Source organism: Mirounga angustirostris, unplaced genomic scaffold, assembly GCF_029215605.1.
Source record: "Mirounga angustirostris isolate CCGP_5_RB_7025 unplaced genomic scaffold, mMirAng1.0.hap1 SCAF_6, whole genome shotgun sequence".
Lineage (NCBI taxonomy): Eukaryota > Metazoa > Chordata > Mammalia > Carnivora > Phocidae > Mirounga > Mirounga angustirostris.
The window spans coordinates 36,644,113-36,659,930 of NW_026991714.1; the positions used below are offsets into that span (position 1 = coordinate 36,644,113).

The 15,818-nt window shown below is 38.0% G+C and overlaps 1 long non-coding RNA gene and 1 pseudogene across 2 annotated transcripts in view; both read right to left on the bottom strand.

Annotated features, from left to right (window-relative positions):
* LOC123846095 (uncharacterized) overlaps positions 1-15,818 on the bottom strand; it is a 92,675-nt gene that overhangs the window by 21,983 nt on the left and 54,874 nt on the right. The window lies entirely within an intron of this gene.
* LOC123845375 (dnaJ homolog subfamily C member 2-like) lies at positions 221-5,394 on the bottom strand (annotated as a pseudogene).

Below are 15,818 nucleotides of genomic sequence, written 5' to 3' on the forward strand. Positions count from 1 at the left end.
AGCCTACTCTTTTCTTTTTTTTTTTTTTAAGATTTTATTTATTTATTTGACAGAGAGAGAGACAGCGAGAGAGGGAACACAAGCAAGGGGAGTGTGAGAGGGAGAAGAAGGCTTCCTGCAGAGCAGGGAGCCTGATGCGGGGCTCGATCCCAGGACCCTGGGATCATGACCTGAGCCGAAGGCAGACGCTTAAAGACTGAGCCACCCAGACACCCCAAAGCCTACTCTTCTCTTTATAATTAATAAATATTTTGTGCAGAAGCACTTTAAAACAATGTAAATTTATTAATTTATATTAGCATGGACTCATAACTTCCTATTATATTCAGTGGGTTACCAACTCTAAGATAATAGATTATATCTCTTTAAGGCTCAAACTGATCAGCGGGATCTCCTTCAAGCTGGCTTGTGTCCTTTTGTTGTTGCTGTATTACTTTCTATTTATTTATTTTTTATTGAGGTATAATTAACATGTAGCAATATGTTAATTTCAGGTATACAACATAATGATTTGATATTCGTATACATAAGTCTAGTTAACGTCCATCGCCATACATAGTTACCAAAAAAATTGTGTGATGAGAACTTTTAAGATCTATTCTCTTAGCAGCTTTCAACTATAGTATTATTAACTATATTTATATATTATAATATATAATATATTATTAACTATAGTCACCATGCTGTACATTACATCCCCGTGACTTATTTATTTTATAACTGGAAGTTGGTACCTTTTGTACTTTTTGACCTCCATCAACTACTTCACCTATCCCCACCCCTCGCCTTTAACAACCACTGATCTCTTCTCTGTCTGTGAGCTTGGTTTTTTCATTTGGTTTTTCATTTGTTTTTTGAGTTTTTTAGATTCCACATATAAGTGAGATCATAAGTGAGATCATTTGTATTTCTCTGACTTATTTCACTTAGCACAATGCCCTCAAAGTCCATTCATGCTGTCGCACATGGCAAGACTTCATTCTTTTCTGCTTAAGATTTATTTATTTAGGGGGCGCCTGGGTGGCTCAGTCATTAAGCATCTGCCTTCAGCTCAGGTCATGATCCCAGGGTCCTGGGATCGAGCCCCCCATCGGGCTCCCTGCTCAGCGGGAAGCCTGCTTCTCTGTCTCCCACTCCACCTGCTTGTGTTCCCTCTCTCGCTGTGTCTATCTGTCAAATAAATAAATAAAATCTTTAAAAAAAATTATTTATTTATGTGAGAGAGAGAGAGACAGACAAAGAGAGACAGAGAGCGGCGGGGAGGGGCAGAGGGAGAAGTCTTAAGCCAACTCCGGGCTGTGTGCTGAGCCTGAGGCAGGGCTTGATCTCGCCACCCAAGATGATGACCTGAGTGGAAACCAAGAGTCTGCCGCTTAACCAACTGAGCCACCAGGCACCCCAAGACTTCACCTTTTTTATGGCTGAATAATAGTTCCTTGTATATATACACCACATTTTCTTTCTTTCTTTTTTTTTTTTTGTATTTTCAGTTTTACTATAAAAATGCACACAAAACAAAAATTGCCGTAAGCTATTTCTTGGCTCTGCTCGCACTCAGCACTTGCATTTGAGCAGCTTTCTTTGCTTTTACCATCTCAACAAGTTCCTTACACTGTTTCAGGCCATCCTTTGTCCTGCCAGGCACTGTTTCTGCTATGTGTTCCTATCTCTCTGGTGTATTTACTGGGTATGTTTTCAAAGCTTGTTCCAAAAGCTTCTGTTCTTCTGTTGTCTGAGGGGTGAAATCTGTATGTGGACCTTCCAGTAGTTCTGAAGGTGTTGCATTGTCTGCTTGAGGCACCACTCCATGTTCTTTTCAAAATTTATCAAAAGCCTTTTTCTCTATGAGATCTTTTTGATGAGGGTCAAGTTTTTGAAGACTCTTTATCAGTAACAACTTCGGCAGTTCTCTTGACTCCAGAAGAAGGATGTATGTTCATCCTTACTAGGATGTAGCAATTAATTCCCATGCTGAATTTGTTCCAGCAGGAAAGAGGTTCAATTAGTTAGTAATTGCAGATCGTCTTCTGACCAATTTTTACTGCCATTTCTACTTCGCCAGTTGCTTTGTCTGGGTTCTTAGATGCTATTGCATGCAAACTTCAGGTTTTGCTCTCTTTTCTCACTTGTTAACATTTATTTCTTCTGTTTTTCCAGAAGAGCCTTTCCTACTTCTTTAGTGGGTAGTGTTTCATTCAAACACTGTAAGCTTGCTAGTTCAAGCCAATTACAATTTTTTTTCCAGTTCTTCCATCATTTGAACCTGCTCTGCCTCATTGTCAGAAAAGTGATTCCAGGTATTATGTGAGTTTTGAAGTTTTTGCCTTTCCTTTTTAATGGATTTTTTCTGGATATCTTTTTCCTTCTTAGCCAATAATGCTTGTTGTCTGACTTCCTCCTCTTCTTTCTCTTTGGCTAACCAAACAGCTTCCAGTTCAGCTTGTCCTTGTTTTTCTTTAGTTTTTCACTCCTTCCATTTTGCTTCTGCTTTGCCTTTCTTTTCTGCTTCTTTCGTGGCTTTTCTTCTTCCTTAATTCTGTTTTTGTTTTATTTTTATCCTTGGATCACAGCATTATCAACTAATGTTCTTATTCTGTTCATTTCTTTTTTTTCCCTTTCTGCCCTTGTTGCTCTGTTCTGCTTTTCAATCCATCTCCTCTCATCATGACATTCTGCTTTTTCCTTTTCTTCTTCATTTAAATAAGAAAATTCTCTCCAAGAATCAAAATTATATCCAAAAGAATGAAATGCATCTATATCTTCTAATGATGAATTCATAACACCAAGTTTAGGGACTTTTTTTTTCTGTTTATTTGACCATCTGGAATTCCTTTCAAACACTGGGGAAAACACATCAAAGAAAGTGTCCTTTGCTTCGCTTTTGGAAGGAACCAAGTTATCAAAAGTAGGATCTACACTGTGGAATGCTTATCTTTTCACTGGATCAGATAGCATCTCATAAGCCTTAGTTATGCAAGTGAAGTAGTCCTTATCTCCTTTCTTTATTGGTTCACCAGCTGCTTTCCATTTGTCGGGGTGATGTTTTAAAACCATTGCCTTATCTTCTAGTCTTTTTTGGGATCAAGTGTTTTCAACCTGGGAAACTCTTCTAACTACAACTCTTCATCTTCTGATTCTTCTGATAACTCTTTTTATCTTCCAGTTCCTGAAAAGAGGCAGAAGCATTTTGTTTCTCCTCTTAACAAAAGCCTCAAACCACATTCCCAGAGGTTCAGCCTGACCTGGTGTGGAGGCAGAGGTCAGAGCGTGGGTGATGGCGGTGCCGTGGCCGTGGCCGTCTGTAGCTCTAGGCAGGGGCAACATGAGGGCACCAGGCTACACCACATTTTCTTTATCCATCCATCCATTGACAGACACTTAGGTTGTTTCCATATCTTCATTATCGTAAATAATGCTGCCATGAACTTGGGGGTGAATATATCTTTTCAAGTTGCTGTTTTCATTTTCTTCAGATAAATACCCAGAACTGGAATTGCTGGATCCTACGGTAGCTCTATTTTTAATTTTTTTTGCAGAAACTTCATACTGTTTTCCATAGTGGCTGCACCAACTTCCATTCCCACCAGCAGTGTATAAGAGTTATGTATTCTCCATATCCTCACCAACACTTGTTATTTCCTCTCTCTTTCATAATAGCCATTCTAACAGGTGTGAGGTGATATCTCATTGTGGTTTGATTTGCATTTCCCTGATGATGAGTAATGTTGAGCAAAAGGGACAGGTACATTATAAATTGGCCATCTTTGTGTCTTCTTTGGAAAAATATATTCAGATCTTCTGTCTATTTTTTAATCAGATTGTTTTTGCCATTGAGTTGCATGAGTTCTTTACATATTTTGGATATTTGCTGTTTATCAGACACATGATTTGCAAATATTTTCTCCCATTCAGTAGGATGCCTTTTCATTTTGTTGATGCTTTCCTTTGCTGTGCCTATATCCCTTTGACATGGTCCTTCATTCCTAGAACACTTACTCTCTGGCTCAATAGGATATCCCAAAAGTTTCAACTGAGCCCTGGAATCAGTCATCTCTAGAAAGCTCTGATACTTTTAATAGAAAATGACATTTAAAAACCTTAATGAAAAGTGTGCTCATTGCTATTGGGGTGGAGAGGGGATGCTACTGCAAGGCCGTCATACATACACATTGCACACCTGTATCTATTTCTTTATTTTATTAATTTAAATTATTATATTTATTGAAATCATGAGTTCACACAGATAACAACCAATTCCAACCTAACACCACAGTGTTCATTCTAGTTTTCTCCCTTTCCATTAGATAGTGAAAATCCTGACTCCCATTTTTCTTGTTATCTTTATCTTTTTTATTAACCCCCCCATTTGTAATCCATTTCCCATATTGTCACCATCTTTTCCCTATATAGACAATGTCTTTATTCTGCTCAGGCTCTGACACCTCATGGCCAGGCTTCCCTATACACACGGGTGCTCTTTTCACCCAGCTTGGGCTCCGACACTGCTCTAGGGTGCCCCGCCATGTGAACACCCTCCTTACCCAGCTCTGGCTCCCCACACACCACCCACCTCACAATGTCCACCTTAGTCTGACTTTAATATCTGAGCTTTTCAGAAAGGAGAAAAGAAGCCAACTGATACATTGTCAAATGCTATTTTAAAACATGGGAATTGTTCCAGAGAATAAGAAATCACCAGAAACTTTCATTTGAAACTGCTAGAAAAAGATTTTCAGCAAATTAAAGCATTATTTTTTAATGAATTCTAACCCTGAAGAAAATGTTTATTTCCCATGAAGATCTTATATCAACCAATAAGCAAAAATGTATTCATCTTACGCTACTTTGTGAAACTTCCCCTAACATATACATGACCCAGTGCAAGAGTACAAATGTAGACTCACATAACAACAGAAGAAATACTGGAAAGCTCTAACTCCCATTAATAAGCTTTTAAATAAAATACGTTCTATTCTCTTACCTTGACAAATTATCTTTCATAACAAACATTTTTAAATGTATGAAACTATGTTTTTTATATGAGCAAAAGTCAGCTAAATATCAAAAACAACTGAATTTAATTACTGCTGCACGTCTTGGGTGTTCCATTGATGAGTCAGTGATAATTGATGAGTGACAAAACATTCATTAATTACATTTATTCCATGAAATTTACTTTTCTAGTTTCCATTCTAGCAAAATCACTAATTATGTGGTTATAATCAAGATTTTTTACATAGTTTATTTCTACTCTGAGTCATTTCTAATTAGATGGACTTTCTTGAACCAGAGATGTTCCTATATAAGTTGTTTGTTTGATTGTTACTAATTTCAATTTGGAGAAACTTTGCTGAAACAACAGCAACTAAAGTAAAATCTCTAAAGCATTATGTAGATTCAAAAACAAATCATGAGCTTTTTGTATCATACTCAAACATTATAATAAAGCTATATATGAAAATTTATTATAATTGCAAAATATTACAAAATATTTTAATTTCACCATATAAATCTTTATCATTTAATAGTTTTTATCATCTCTTAAATCAATATCTATATCTGAACTTTAATATAAAGTATCAGTTATTACACATGTTATATCTAGACCTACATATATATCAATGTAAGAGTAATTTGAATCACTTAATATTACACAGATGTCATGTTCAGTTGTTGTAAGCAATTTAATATTCCCAGATGTCATGTTCAGTTGTTGTAAGCAATTTAATATTCCCAGATGTCATGTTCAGTTGTTGTAAGCAAGTAAGAAAATGGATACTAGGCAGTATTGGAATATGATAATTCATTATGTGAAAATCCATCGTATTCATGTTATCCCGTAATATGGTAGAAAGGTAGAAATTGGCAAGTTAATTAATTTGCTTTTTTCTCCTTACCTAAGCGCTTCTACTGCTCAAATCCTTCCCTCAGAAGTGTTTGTTTCTAATGTGGGCAGTGGCGCAATCTATAATCATTCCCACTCAGACACAGTCATTTTGTATTTTGAGGACACGGAGCAAGGGATGAAGAGGTGAATGCTGTTAGTCTCAAGAGGGGCTGTTTAGGATTACAGGTCATGCCGTGTCACAGTTGAACTCATCTCTTGTGTGACACGCAGTCCACACATCTATATTTGTGTGTGTGATAAGTGAAGCCCTCTGAGGCATAGCCAAGGCCACTTTGCTGGAGTCTAAGGACAGTAACGCTACGCTGCCTATAGGTGTTAAGTACTATACAAAATAACAGATGAAGTTATAAGACATGGCCTATCTCTTTATAAGTTTGAAATCTAAATGGGGAGTGAACAGTGGAGGGGGAGGAGTACTAGGATCCATAAAGTGAACAAACACAATAAGACTGAAAGTTGCCCAAACGTCAAGAAATAGGAGGCACTTTGTACATATTACCCACTGAATCCCCCTAAGTCCCAGACTGTCCCAAGGACAGGGACTGTCTCAGTAGCCACGGAGCTACAAAATCAATGCACAATAAATGTCGAGGATGAAAGAAAGGAGCATATGGCCCCTGAATTGATTAACTCAAGCTTCTACTGCCTTAAAAATAGCTCTTCTCACCCCCAATTTGTCCTTCACTTCTTTCTTTCTCCTACCTGCCCTCTTAATTCTTCTTTACCCCTTCAAAGGCATAACCTTAGAAGTTAAGCTTATGCACTTTCCTAGATTTAAGATGCCAATGCATGTTTGATACTGCCCTTCCCACTTGACTTTCTTGTAATTAATATTTACCATGGGAGTGTTGTACGTACTAGTAGACACATTTAACAATTTAACTGACATCAGGGAATTTTTTTTCCTATGCATCCTATGTGATTTCATTTCTGTTGATGAAGGTTCTGACAAGGAAGTGAGGCACAGTAATTCTTAACTTTGTTAGAGATGTTTTTACAACAAAGTAACATCCTTGAGATGATTTTCCAGACCCATTAAAAATGGGAAGTCTTAATCATGCCCAGTATCTATGAGAAGAGCAATAGCTAATGTGGAATGAACCCAAATTGTTCTTCATCTGTTGTGGAATGGAGCTACATACACACAATCCTCACACAAACACTCGCAGGCATGCTCTAATTCACCCTCTTAAATGCCTGATATTTGATCCTATCTTGGTTAGCTCTGCTTGCTTTAATTATGATCAAAAGCGGGGAGTTGAGAAATAATCCAGATATTTGTCAAGCACCCACAAAGTTCATGGTACCATATGAGGTCCTTGGAACATAGTGTACAGAGGAGACAGTCGTATTCTTCAAGAGTGTATAATCCAAGAAGAAAGGAAATAAGAACATACAATTACAGTAACTACAAAATGAATAGGTCAAAGACTGCATTTCCAAGTTAGAGAATGGGTTGAATCAATTCAAGTCTTACCAAAATGCTGGTTTGCACAAAAGCATACACAAAAGGAAAGAAAGAAGCCAACTGAGAGCATGATACATTTGACTTAACTTTTTAAAATTAAGGTAAAATTTATGTACAGTGAAATGCATAGATATTAAGTATACAATTCAATGGGTTTTAGCAAAAGTACATACTCGTGTAACAAAATAGCAATTATGATACAGAGTATTTCCATCACCCCAGATAGTTCACTAACATCTGTAGGATCTTATATAGTGATAGCCCCTCTTTAATCGCTGATTTTAGTAATTTGTATTTCTTCTCCTTTTTTCTTGGTTGGTTTTATTATTTCTTTCAAAAATCCAACTTTATTCATTATTCTCTGTTGTTTATATATTTTCTGTGTTATTGATTTCTGCTCTTTATTTTTTTCCTTGTACTTTTTTTTACTTTAATTTGCTCCTCTTTTTCTAGCTTCTTAAGGTAGAAACTGAGGTCATTGATTTGAGAATTTGCCATTTTCTGAGATAAGCATTTTTAAAAAGTAAAACATTTCCTCATAACTTTTTATGTATTTGTTATTGTCATTCAGTTTGAATATTTTCTACTTTCCCCTATGATGTTTCCTGACACACGGCTTATAGAGAAATGAGTTGTTTAATTTCCAAATATTGGGAGTTTCTTTAGGTATTTTATTTGTTATTAATTTCTAATTTAATTTCATTATGTTTTTTTCTAAATATATATATATATATATTTATTTATTTATTTGTCAGAGAGAGAGCGCACAAGCAGGGGGAACAGCAGGCAGAGGGAGAAGCAGGCTCCCCACTGAGCAGGGAGACCAATATGGGACTCGATCCCAGGACCCTGGGACCATGACCTGAGCCGAAGGCAGACACTTAACAGACTGAGCCACCCAGGCATCCCTAATTTCATTATGTTCTGAGGATATTGTCTATAAGATTTCAGCCTTTTGAAATTTATACAGAATTATTTTATGAGCTAGTATATGGTCTGTCTTGGCAACCATTCCATATTCACTTTGAAAGAATTCATATTCTGCAGTTGTTGGGTGAAATATTCTATAAATTTCAATTAACTCAAGTTGATTAACCTATCTTCTATATCCCTATTGATTTTGTCTACTTGTTTTATCCACTTGTTACATTAATTACTGAGAGAGGTATGTTAAAAATTGTGCATCTGTCTCTTTCTCCCTTTTGTTCTGTCAGTTTTGCTTCACATATTTTGAAGTTCTATTATTAGGTTTATAGATACTTAAGAATTTTATATCTTCTTGATGAGTCAATCTTTTCATCGTAATAAAATGTTCCCCCTTTATCTCTGGTGATGTTCTTTGAAGTCTACTTTTCACGATATTAATATAATAACAACTACTTTCTTGTGTTTGTTGCCTGCATGATCTATCTCTTCTCCTTCTTTTACTTTGAACAGTGTTTATTTTTAAAGTGCATTCTTCCATAGACAGCTGCATCTCTCCCTCTCTTCTTTTTAATCAATTCTGATCATCTTATTCTTTTAATTGCAGTATTTAATCCATTTACAGTGAATATAATTATTGATATCATTGAGACTGGGTTTACAATCTTGCTTTTAGTTTTCTATATATCCCATCTATTATTTCTTCTCTCCCTCCTTTCTTTTTCCTTTTGGCTTAATCAAATTATTTTTAATATTACATTTCAATTCTTCTATTGTTTTTTTAGCAACAAATCTTTGCATTATTTTTAGTGGTTGCTCTAGGAATTACAATATGTACCTTTAACTTACTACAGTTTAATTAGGGTTAATATTGAACACATAAAATTAAAAGAGTATACTGTACAATTCCATTCCTAGCCCTCCATATTTTGTGCCTTTTTTTGTGGAAGGTAGCTATGCTCCCCATTGCTTGGATCCCTTTTTTTGTGATATATTTCATTGTTACTTATGTTGTAAATCCCACTATGAAATGTTATTATTTTTGCTTTAAATAATATGTTTTTAAAAGAAATTAAGCAGTCTAATGTTTACAATTAGAATCACAGAAGGAAAGAAGAGAGTGAATAGAGCAGAAAATACATTTCTTGAAGAAATAACTAAAAATTTCAAATTTCAAAATTTTCCAAGCTTTGGGAAAAACATATACTTAGGCACGTATTTATTCAAGAAGCTTAGTGAAGCCCAAGTTTGACAAAGACAAGCACACACACACACACACACACACACACACGAGCTGGACAAAAAGAGATACATTATATACAAAGGAACAATGGTAAGAATGACAGCTAAATTCTCATTAAAAACAATGGAGGCCAGAATACAATGAATATCTCTTAAAGAGCTGAACAGAAAAAAAGAAAAAGCTTTTAGCACAGAATTCTAAATGCAGCAAAAATATCTTTCAAAAATAAGAGTGAAAGCTCAGTTTCCCATATTTGCAGGGTAAAGGATTCAAGCAAATCCATCCACAGATAACAATTATGTAATCTGGACAAAATTTTTTTTAAAAAACAACTATTTAAAGGCATTCAAAAAAAAAAAAAAAAACCAGGGCTCCTGGGTGGCTCAGTTGGTTGAGTGACTGCCTTTGGCTCAGGTCATGATCCTGGAGTCCCGGGATCGAGTCCCACATCGGGCTCCCTGCTCGGCGGGGGGTCTGCTTCTCCCTCTGACCCTCCCCCTCTCATGTACTCGCTCTCTCTCATTCTCTCTCTCTCAAATAAATAAATAAAATCTTTAAAAAAAAAAAAAAACACAAGAGGGGCACCTGGGTGGCTCAGTCGTTAAGTGTCTGCCTTCAGCTCAGGTCATGGTCCCAGGGTCCTGGGATGGAGCCCCACATCGGGCTCTCTGCTCGGCGGGAGGCCTGCTTCTCCCTCTCCCCACTCCCCCTGCTTGTGTTCCCTCTCTTGCTGTGTCTCTCTCTGTCAAATAAATAAAATCTTAAAAAAAAAAAAAAACACAAGAGAGTTTCCACTTGAAAATCCACAACTGAGGGGTGCCTGGGTGGCTCAGTCAGTTAAGCGTTTGCCTTCAGCTCAGGTCATGATTTTGGAGTCTTGGGATCCAGCCCCATATCAGACTCCCTGCTCAGCAGGGAGTTTGCTTCTCTTCCTGCCCCTCACCCTACTCGTGTTCTCTCTCTCTCACTCTCTCTGTCTCTCTCTCTCAAATAAATAAAATCTTTAAAAAATAAATAAATTGGTACAACCATTAAAAAAAAAAAAAAAAGAAAATCCACAGCTGAAATAGGTAAGAATTGTGTCTGTGATGTTTCTATCATAAAATATTCTCCCAAACTCCATATATCCAGAGGCAGAAAACTAAAGCCTTACTCATTTAGTGTGACAGGGGACGGAGTTCAAGACTGAAGGAGCAGCTAAAAATTTAGAGATGTAATCCTAAAAGGGCAAAAGTGTCAAATCCTGAGTATAAATCTGCCCATATCCCTGGCCAACCACTAGTTTATAATCACATGGGACATACCAATGGAATGTTTTAAACAGTTTTAGTCCAGTCAAGTTAACTGCTTATTAAAATAAAAAACCAACAATCCTTAGAAGAATTTAAGAATATCCAGTGTTGGGTGCCTGGGTGGCTCAGTCGGCTGAGCATCCAACTCTTGGTTTCGGCTCAGGTCATGATCTTATGGGTCATAAGATGGAGCTCTATGTCAGGCTTTGCACTCAGTGGGGAGTCTGCTTGAGATTCTCTCCCTCTGCCCTTCCCCGACTTGTGCTCACTCACTCTCTCTCTCAAAAATAAATAAATAAATCTTTAAAAAAAAAGAAAAGAATATCCAGTGTTGATAAAATGCATTGTCTATAATATTGTTTTCAATAAAAAATTCCTAGCCATACAAAAAAACAAGAAAGCATGACACATTCAGGGAGAAAGGAAATTAATATATAGTGATTCCAAGTGGACCTAATGTTGTATATAGAAGTCAAAGATTTCAAATCAGCTATTATAAAAAATTAAAATGTGTTCAAAGAACTAAAGGAAACAGTAGTCTCAATGCTCAAACAGATAAAGAATCTCAATAGACATGAAGAAAATATTTTTTAATAAAGAACAAATACAAAATCTAGAGTGAAAAGTAGAATAATAGAAATGGAAAGTTCACTACATGGACTCAACTTCACATTTGATCTGGTAGAAGGCAGAATCAGTGAACTTTAAAGAGATCAAAAAAATTATTCAATACGAAGAACAATGAGAAAAAAGGTTGAAGCATTTTCAAAAACCTGTCGGACAATGTAATTGGAGTTGCAAAATAAGAGAGGAGAGTGCGGGACAGGAAAAATATTTGATGAGTGATGGTTGAAAATTTCCCAAACTTGGTGGAAAATATTAATTTGCATATTCAATAAGCTCAACAAACCTCCAAAACAGGATAAATGCAGTGAAAACCACAGCTAGTTAGCACACCAGTGTCAAACTGCTAAAAATCACTAACACTGTATGCTAATTATACTGGAATTTAATTAATTAATTAATGTTTAAAGCTGCTGAAAACCAAAAATAAAGAAAAATCTCAAAAACATATATTTAATCTGCTGTCCTTAAGGTAGGTAGTAGGAGAGGAAATCCAAGACCAATTACTCCAGTAATGGTTGGAAAGGAGAAGCCTATACATTCATTTTAAGTCTGGTTCTCCTAAGACCAGATGATTAATTTGTACCCATTCTACCTTTATTCCTGTTATGCTTTACATGTCCTGTTACTTAATTTTAGGATTGCTCTCTACATCCTACGACTACTACTCCTTTTTTTTTTAATTAATTAATTTATTTTAGAGAGGGAGAGAGCATGGGGAGGTGTAGAGGGAGAGAATCTCAAGCAGACGCCATGCCGAGAGAGGGAGCCCAATGACAGGGAGCTCAGTCTCATGACCACGGGACCACAACATGAGCCAAAATCAAGATTCAGACACTTAAACGACTAAGCCACCCAGGCATCTTACTACTCCTTTTGAACCTATCTCTGTTAGTCAGCTCAGGTTGCTATAACAAAATACCAGAGACTGGGTGGCTTAAACAGTGCATTATTCCTCACAGTTCTGAAGGTGGGGAAGTCTAAGATCAAGGTGCTAGCAGATTTAGTTCCCAGCAAGAGCTCTCTTCCTGGCTTGTAGATGCCTGTCTTGCTGTGTCCTCATGTGGTGGTGAGAAAAAGAACTCTAGTGTCCCGGCCTCTTTTTAAAAAGACACTAATCCCATCACAAGGGCCTGCTCTCATGACCTCATCTAAACCTAATTACCGCCCAAAGACCACACCTCCAAATACCACCACATTGGGTATTTTGGAGGGACACAAGCATTCAAGCCCTAACACTATCATTGGTCCTCTTAAAGCAATCAAAACAATTAATCGCTCTGCTACTTTTGATGAAGTTTTGGTTAAGTCTTCAGCATTTAAAAAATAAACTCCTTGGACTTCTCTTAAGGCAAACTACTAAATTTTATCTGTTTCTTTTTTTATTTGAGAAACAAGATGCACTTGAAGACTTGAATTTAGGAACAGTGGTAGGAGGAAGGCTGACATCTAACACAGGACTTTTAGACAGTTGTCAAACATTCCAGATTGGTTCTTTGGCTTTCTTTTCCTTCTTTTATCCTTTTCTGGATCACTATCTTGGGAGTTGGAATAAGAATATGGTTTAACATAATGTTAGAATGGGTACGGGGGAAAGATGGCGGAGGAGTAGGGGACCCTATTTCAACTGGTCCCCGGAATTGAGCTGGATATCTACCAGACCACTCTGAGCACACACGAAACCAGCCTGAGATGTAAGAAGACCTGGATCTCTACAAACAGAATATCGCAGGCTGTGGGTTTTAAGGTAGGAAGCGGGGAGCCATGAATCCGCGGGCAGATATTGGAGGATAAATGGCAACGGGAGGGTGCCTGACCGTGGGGATCCTACACTGCCGGTGAACAACAGCCTCACGCACTGCGGACGGGCACAGACTCACAGACCGGTAGCAGTGGGGAAAGGACTTTAGGGCAGCCCCCGGGGCGGAAACCCAGAGCGGTGGGGTCACACGTGCGAACTGGGAGTGGCTGGTGGTTTTAGAAGCACAAAGGGCAGAGATGTGCCCCGACCTGGAGGCAGGACTGGGGGCGCTGCAGAGGGGTGCACAACTCAGGACGCTGCACTTTATAGCAGCACAGACAGAAATGGAGATGGTGTGGCCTGGAGAGCTCACTGAAGAACATACTGCGATCTCTCTGCTCTGAGGCAGAGGGTTGGAAACAGTCTCTTCTGCTCTGACTCGTGGAAGAGACGCGGAAAGCCACCAGGGAAAGGTGCCAGAGAACAAAAGCTCCCAAAACTGATTCCCGCTGAGCCCATGCCCTGCCACAGGGGCGCAGGGCAACTCCGCCAAAAGAGGGTTGCCTGAATAACAGTGCGGCAGGCCCCTCCCCCAGAAGATAGGCTGGGAAAACAAGAGGCCAGCAACGCTAAGGTCCCAAGATAACAGATGCATCTTGCTTGGGTTCTGGTCAATAATTTGGACTCTATACATTCCCTCAAACACCCATCAACAGAATGACTAGGAGGAGGAGCCCCCAAAATAGAAAAGACTCAGAGATTATGACTTAAGCTGCAGATTTACAAATGGATGCAGATATAACCAAGATGTTGGAGATGGAATTCAGGCTAGCAATTGTAAGACAATGGCTAGAATGGAGAAATCAATTAATGGCAACATAGGGTCTCTAAGGGCAGAAATGAAAGCTGAATTGGCAGAACATAAAAATGCTATCAGTGAAATCCAATCCAAACTAGATAATCTAACAGCTAGGGTAACTGAGGCAGAAGAGCGAATAAGCGACCTGGAAGACAATTTAATAGATAAAAAGGGAAAAGAGGGGGCCAGGGAAAAACAACTCAGAATCCATGAAAATAGAATCAGAGAAATAAGTGACACCATGAAGCGTTCCAATGTCAGAATAATTGGAATCCTGGAAGGAGTGGAGAGACAGAGAGGACTAGAAGATGTATTTGAGCAAATCATAGGTGAGAACTTCCCTAATCTGGGGAATGAAACAAACATTCGTGTCCTAGAGGCAGAGAGGACCCCTCCCAAGATCAAGGAAAACAGGCCAACCCTCAGCATGTAATGGTAAAACTTGCAAATCTTAGAACCAAGGAAACCATCTTAAGGGCAGTTAGGGGGAAGAGATTACTTACGTACATAGGGAGGAACATCAGAATAATGTCAGACCTATCCACAGAGACCTGGCAAGCCAGAAAGGCCTGGCAAGACATATTCAGGGTACTAAACGAAAAGAACATGCAGCTAAGAATACTTTATCCAGCAAGACTTTCATTTAGAATGGATGGAGAGATGCAGAGCTTACAAGACCAGCAGAAACTGAAAGAATATGTGACCACTAAGCCAGCCCTGCAAGAATTATTAAGGGGGGTTCTATAAAAGGAGAAAGACCCCAAGAGTGATCTACAACAGAAATTTACAGGGACAATCTATAAAAACAAGGTCTTCACAGGCAACATGATGACAATTAATTCATATCTTTCAATAATCACTCTCAATGTGAATGGCCTAAATGCTCCCATAAAATGGCACAGGGTTGCAGATTGGATAAAAAGACAGGACCCATCCGTATGCTGCCTACAAGAGACTGATTTTGAACCTAAAGATATATCCAGACTGAAAGCGAAGGGATGGAGATCCATCTTCCATGCCAGTGGACCTCAAAAGAAAGCTGGGGTAGCAATTCTTATATCAGACAAATTAGATTTTAAACTAAAGTCTGTAATTAGAGACACAGAAGGACACTATATCATTCTTAAAGGGTCTATCCAACAAGAAGATCTAACAATTGTAAATATGTATGCCCCCAACATGGGAGCAGCCATCTACATAAGCCAACTGTTAACCAAAATAAAGAGTCATATTGATAATATGTTAATTATAGGAGACCTCAATACTCCACTCTCAGCAATAGACAGATCATCTAAGCAGAAAATCAACAACGAAACAAGAGCTTTGAATGACACTTTGGACCAGAGTGAGGTCCACAGATATATACAGAACATTCCACCCTAACACAACAGAATACTCATTCTTCTCGAGCGCACATGGAACTTTCTCCAGAATAGACCACATACTGGGTCACAAATCAGGTCTCAACTGATACCAAAAGATTGAGATTATTCCCTGCATATTCTCCGACCATAGTGCTTTAAAACTGGAACTCAATCACAAGAAAAAATTTGGCAGAAATTCAAATACTTGGAAGCTAAAGACCACTCTGCTCAAGAATGTTTGGGTCAACCATGAAATCAAAGAAGAACTTAAACAATTCATGGAAATCAATGAGAATGAAAACACATCAGTCCAAAACCTATGGGATACTGCAAAGGCGGTCCTAAGGGGGAAATACATAACCATCCAAGCCTCACTAAAAAAAATAGAAAAATCC